The sequence below is a fragment of the Pteronotus mesoamericanus genome, unplaced genomic scaffold (assembly GCF_021234165.1).
Source record: "Pteronotus mesoamericanus isolate MK-2021 breed Mesoamerican mustached bat unplaced genomic scaffold, CSHL_Meso_final contig_27, whole genome shotgun sequence".
Taxonomy (NCBI): Eukaryota; Metazoa; Chordata; class Mammalia; order Chiroptera; family Mormoopidae; genus Pteronotus; species Pteronotus mesoamericanus.
The window spans coordinates 20398134-20404722 of record NW_026555115.1 but is presented as its reverse complement, the minus strand read 5'-3'; positions in this window follow the sequence as shown (position 1 = coordinate 20404722).

The window sequence follows — 6589 nt, the reverse complement described above, 5'->3', positions numbered from 1 at the left end:
ACAGAGAGAATGAAAGTCTCCTCCAGCCACTGCAGAGGGTGCAAGTTGTCTTACCACTCTGGTGTTTTCACAGAAGTCCTCCTGGCTGGCTCACCAAACTGTTGTAGATGGAGACAGGGTCCAGGCTTTTGGTGGCTGCGAACAAAGAATTGGACTGACCACACAGATTTTGTAAAGCAAAGCAAGTGGGGAGTTTATGAAGGAAAGAACACTTCCCAAGACATGGAAGCAGGACATCTCTGACAAAGGAATGCCCCCCCCCCCCCCCCGCCAGAAAATGGCTCCTTACTATTGAATGGTTACAGGCTTTATAGAGTTTTTACTTAAGCTTCTACACATGCAATTTCCTACCATCCTCCCTAATTTCCCACTTGGGAGAGGAAACTTCAGTGCTAATTATTTTCAGGTATCACAAGGTGATTCTCAGAAATCAGGATGCTGATTGATGTCAGTGTCTCAGGGTTTCTTATTCTATCTCCTGCCTCAGTAGGATAATAACCCTTTTGTTAGACACTGGGATCTCCTTCTCTGTCCTTATTTACTTCTCTGGACCCCTCTCCTCAAAATCCTGGGGGGCTCCTCCCTCAGGTATTTAGGGACAGTCCTCATTTTTATAGACAAACATTAAAGAACTAGAAGGCGGTGTCCTGGTGATCCAATATGTAGATGACCTACTTATCTGTTCCCCACAGAAAAACTGGGCTGTAAATATGTAATACAGACCCTAAATTGTCTTACACCATTAATCTAAGACAGATACAAAGAGCATTACAGGACTATAGAAACATACATAAGGCTACCAACACAAACAAGTTAAACCAGGGACATGGTGTATTTAAAAACCCAGAAAGACAATGGTTCCCCTAGTTTTCAGCTACAACCCTTTAAGAAAGGACCCCTCCCTGTTCTTATGTCTTCCCCAGGAGCCATCATGTTCTCTGGCATCTCCAACTCAATACATCACTCTTGAGTCAAACTGTGGAAGGAGCTAACTAAACCTTCAGGACTTCAAAACAGCAGGACAATACTATCTATTCCTGTGAGCCAGTAGAGGATCTCAAGCTCCTCTTCAAAAAAACAAAAACCTATTACAAAAAAGTAACATGAAAATTAGGCCTCAATATAATTATGTTTCTCATATTTCTGACACTCTTGCTACCAACCTGTCAATATGCTCAGCCTCCTCCCTGAAAAAGGAATTTTTCTATCACTACCAGACTTAACCCCTATCAAATAAAGTCCCAAATCCTCCTCCCCACTAATCTTGTCAAACTTGTCGCCTCTAGGATACAGCAATTCCATGTCAAGATAATGACTCTTCAGGGATCCCAGCTCATCTCTGCTTTGGGAAGAATCAGTCAACAGCCTCTCTATTCCAGTCTCAAGTCCCATTCCCTTGTCTTCCTTAGATCAGGCTGCTGACAGATTCCATACAAAATCCTAACCCTTACCTGCCCAGAAAGGGAACAGGTAACACTGTCCCAGAACCAGCTCTATAACCCTAATCAGCCTGAAGTATTGCAAATACAGAAATTGACCTTCCACCCATTACTGCAAGCCCCTAGAAGGACATCACTCATGGATACCTCCTCAGGCTGACAGCCAGCAAGTACAGGAACCCAAACCACAACAATGCCCCCTTCCAGCAGGAAGCAGTTAGAGTGGTCAATGCTCAAAAGTCCCCGAAGATTTGGGTCCCTACTAGTTGAAGGGGAAGAGTTAGGTAGTAGCCAGGAATGAGCAGCTGGATGGGAAATAAAGCAGGGCCTCTGCTGAGTACAATCTAATAAAGAACTTAAAACAGGGGGCTGTAATCAGGACATACAATCACAAGACAAGGTGGAGGGCCAGAAAAGAGCCCAGTACCCCTTTTCAACTATAGTACCAGCAGTTGTGAGAAACCACAATGAACCAAAATGGCTAGAGGTGGAGCTCTCCATTTAATTGAGAAATAATTAAGGAATATGCTGAGTTAATAGTCTAATTAAACATTATCATTCATTAGTATATCACTGAACATTTTAGGTAAATAATACTTCCTCAAATATCAATAGCCTCTGGAGCCTGTGGGGTCGGGGGGTAGGAGTAGGGGTGACTCACCATGTGCACACTCATAATTGCAAGCCTTCTCTTCTAGAAGAAATTATTCTGAGTGTGAAAAAAATTTGAGTGGGCCAGAAACAATACAAAATTCAATGTAATGGGTTTAAATTAAATAAAATAAGATTTTGTGTACCATGAAGTTATAGATATTTATTTCCTTAATAAAATAACCATATAAAATGAATCATTTTGCTCTCAATGTTCAATGGCATTTAAAGCAGCAGCAGCAACCTCAATTCTTAGAGGGTGTTTAGGACCTTGCCTTTCTGCTATATCTCTCAAGACCTTTGGATATCCCAAGTTAAGTGTTAAAGGTCTTTGACACTCAGGCCAAATGGCTATCCTGAAAAGGCCATGACTTTCTAAAGATTCAGGTCAGCTGCTGATGGGTCTGTGGGCAGGGACAGCTGGTAGGAGATTTAGGCTTTGGCAGCTCCTTCTATAAGATGTACCTGTCATTCCTGTCACCACCAAGCCACCTGGCCCCTGAGCCACATAACCTATACCACTCATTGCTTGGAGTTCTTTGAGCTTCTTGGATCTGTGAATTTACAGTTTTTATCAAATTTGGGGAAATTTGGGGCATTATTTATTTAATTTTTTTCTTCTTCTTTTCTCCTCTCTCTCTGTCTCCCCCCACCCCCTCCCTGAAGTTGAACTTTGACTGGCTCAAGAATCAATATATGTCCAAAATATCCTCGAGGAAAAAGACATAGTTCTTTAAAGATATCTAAAAATAAGATAGGTTTAAAAAATATATAAATAGCATGTAAACAATAGCCATTAAAAGAGAGAGAAAAGAAACTAGGGAAAAGAAGAAAAATGGTAGATAAATTTAAAAGCAAAAAATGTTTAAACACTTATATGGAAAAAAGAAAAAAAAGATTACCCTCATAAAATAAAAACCTAGATGATAAAAAGAGCGGAGGAGAACCCAGATGCCACACATGTGACAGAACTAATTAGCTTAATACATACAAAAAATTATAAATAAATATTTAAAATGTAAGAAACAAAGGATATAAAAAGGTAGTGCACAAAAAAGTAAAGGGCTTAGAAATATATGTAAATGTTCTCAACCTTACCAATTTTAATTACATGCCCATCACAGTTACATATACCATTTTTATCCATAAATTGGGAGAGATTAAAAACTTGGAAATGACCAATTCTTAACATTCACAGGGTCAAAGCAACAATACAAATGCATACCTACATATCATATAATGAAATACCTGAGTCATAAATCAAGTGTTAAATAAAATGTTCTTTTCTCTTACCTTAAATATATCTCAATCCGAAAGGACAGATTCAAGTTTATAATTCTCACAGTCTTCAGGCTTCTGCACCAGATCCAACTCCCAGACCCTAGTCCATACCCTGCCCGTCTCTCCCCATTCAAGATCTATCTGCCTCTGTGTGTGTGTGTGTGTGTGTGTGTGTGTGTGTGCATGTACATGTACACCTTGGCCTATACATCCAAGCCCTGTCTACATGCAATATATGGTTATCCCTTGGCCACCCTAGGGCCTAGGTATGAGAGTACCAGCCATACATACTCTCGAAAATAGATCTGGGAAGAGGCCTATGCATATCCTAGAGGTAGGTTTAGGGTTCTCCAGGAAGGAAATTCTGGCATTCCAGATACCCAGAGCATTGTTAAGAAGGAGAAGAAAGCAAGCTCCGGGTGAACACATATGCTTGACCTCAGAGAGCCCATGACCTGTGGGAAGGGCATACTCACAGGAGAGCAAGAATGGAGCTTTCTATAGCTTGGAACCCATGGCAGGGGCCCCTCTGACCCTGGTCCCAGGGAGGTACTAGATAGAGGGAAATAGGCAGTTCATACACTAGCTGTTTCAAATAAATTTTGGGGGGAGAGCAATTTGACAATAATCTTTCAAAATTCACTCTGGCAGTTCCACTTCTAGTAATATTCATCTAGGTTTACTTGCAGAAGTGTGCAATGGCATATGCATAACTGTGTTTGCTATGACACTATAATATCAAAAGCTGCAAATAATAGAAATATCAAACAATGAATAGGTAACTAAACTATGGTATACTCATGCAATGAAATATATTTTGCAGCCATTAAATAGAGTAGGCTGGCATGAAAGATCTTTTATATGTATGTGTGTGTGTGTATATCTATCTATCTGTGTGTATGTGTTTGTGTGTGTGTGTATACACATAATTTATTTTTAGGGAGGGGATGGAAGGAAGAAAAAAAAAGGAGAGAAATGTGTTAGGGTGGTCGGTGACACTGGCTGTAAAAGAATTCACAAAGAGAAGAAAGTGTAAAATTTTTATTCACCCTCCAAGAAAGGAGAGGAGCATGGTGTGGAGAGATAAACTCAGACTGAGGGGTGGAGGCTTTGAGCTTTTATTGGGTTATAATTGGATTAAAAAAGGGTGGGAGGAGTTGCTGCTGTGTGGCCCCTGAGCTGTTGGGACATTGCAACACGAGGCTGCAGTTTGTTCCAATGTTATCTTCTGCCTGTGGTTGTAGGAAGCGGTTAGTGCTGTTCCTGCTTCCAGTAATTTCCAGTCCTGGGGACAGAGCTCAGAAGAGTAAAATGGCAGTCATGTTTAATAAGGCCTTGGCCCACTCAGTAAATGGTGCCATGATAGTAAATGGCACTGACTTTATCCTTTCAAAATGTACTAAGCACCCTGTACTCTAACTGGGACATGCTCCCTGACCAGAAATTGAACCAGAGAACTTTTGCTTTTTGAAAGGACACCCAACCAACTGAGCCACAATGGTCAGGGCTTCAACATACACTTTTAAGTTTGAAAATCAAATTAACTATCTGATGTACAATATGACCAATTGTGTGAATGTGTATGTTCTCCTTACATTTGCTAAGAAATTTTTTAAAAGGAAGTACAGGAAGCTATTAAAAGTTATTACTTCTGGTTAGTAAGCCCAAGGGTTGATGGGGGGCAGTTTTTACTTTGCACATCTGTCTGTTTGAATTTGTTGTCAGAGCATGTAGTACTTGCCCTGCTTGCATAATTAAAACAATAACAGGAAAGACACTGGATAAAATTTCTTAGGTGCAGCCAGTAACAACCTAGCTTCAATCAATGACAGTAACAGAACATACCACATGCAGGCAGTGTGTTAGGCACCCGGGCAATATCAGCCATGAGTCTGAGAATCTGCTTTCCAGTCCACTGAAATTGTGTTCAGCCACCTTCATTTCCAAGGTTGCAGGAATGCTACAGAACTTCAGAAGAAAATACGTCACACACTGTAGTGTGTTTTCTTCATGGATTTCCTGGGAGACTCCAGCCTGGGCAGTGGGTGGGAGCCCCTTTAACTGCTGGTTCACACACAGCTGGCCGCCCAGGGCCCTGTAGGCTCAGGGGAGAGCTCTGACTCTGATCTTGCCTAGTATCACTGATGTGGGCCATGGATCCAAGGATTTTTTCTGTTACTAGGAAAACTCAAAATCAGCCCTTCCCCAGCAGTGAGTAAATATCAACATTCCCAATTCTGAGAGAGGCCCAAAGAGATGCTCTCTACTCAGGCATGAAATCCTCCAGGGCTGGTTCCTGATGCCTGGCCTGGGAGCTCCTGAACCTCAGGGATCAGATTGGATTAATCTCTATACAACCAGTACCTGGCATAGTGCATGACACATAGGTTATGCTACACGATTTTGTTCCCTGAATTGACATTAGGGCCTGTCCCCTCCCCCTGCCACATCACACCTCTGTGAAGAGCTGACTGTTCCTGCTCTTCATTCCTTAGGGCTTGGAACACTTAGCTCCTTGAAAGTGGTCCATCATCTTGTAGAATCTGCACTCTGCATCCAGGAAACTCTTGATGATTTTCTGGCTTTAATACTGAGAGCTTATTCTAGACATTTTAGAAAATAAAGATTATTACTCAAATAAGATAAAAGTTATATCCCTTCACCCCCTTGCTCTAACAACACCCTCCATGGAACATACTCACTTGGTGGAACTTCTGGCCTAACATCCTATATTCATTCCACTGTGTCAACTTACCTCAGTCCTTGAATCCCTTCACTTCCATCTGCCAGGGTAAAAAGCAAAACATGCATCTGCTACACACTGAGCAATACACTGAATTCATGTGAATGAAATGATGTGTAGACATACCCTGCTGTAGGCTGTATACAAATATAGGCTATATGTGAAAGGATAAAGCCAGTGCTGTTTGCTATTGTGGCGCCATTTGCCAAGCAGACCTATGACCTTGTTAAACATGACTGCCATTTTATTCTTCTGAACTTATGTTCTCAGGACTGGAAATTACTGGGAAGCAAGAGCAGAATGTGACTAACTGTCCCCCACAGCCAAAGGTAAACTGCAGCTAATGCAAAACCACCCAAAACCTCCTGTGTTACAGCACCGGTAACAGCCCAGGAGCCACACAATAACAACATCTCCACCCTTTTTCAGTCCAATTATAACCAATAAAAGCTTAAAGCCCCCACCCCTCAGTCCT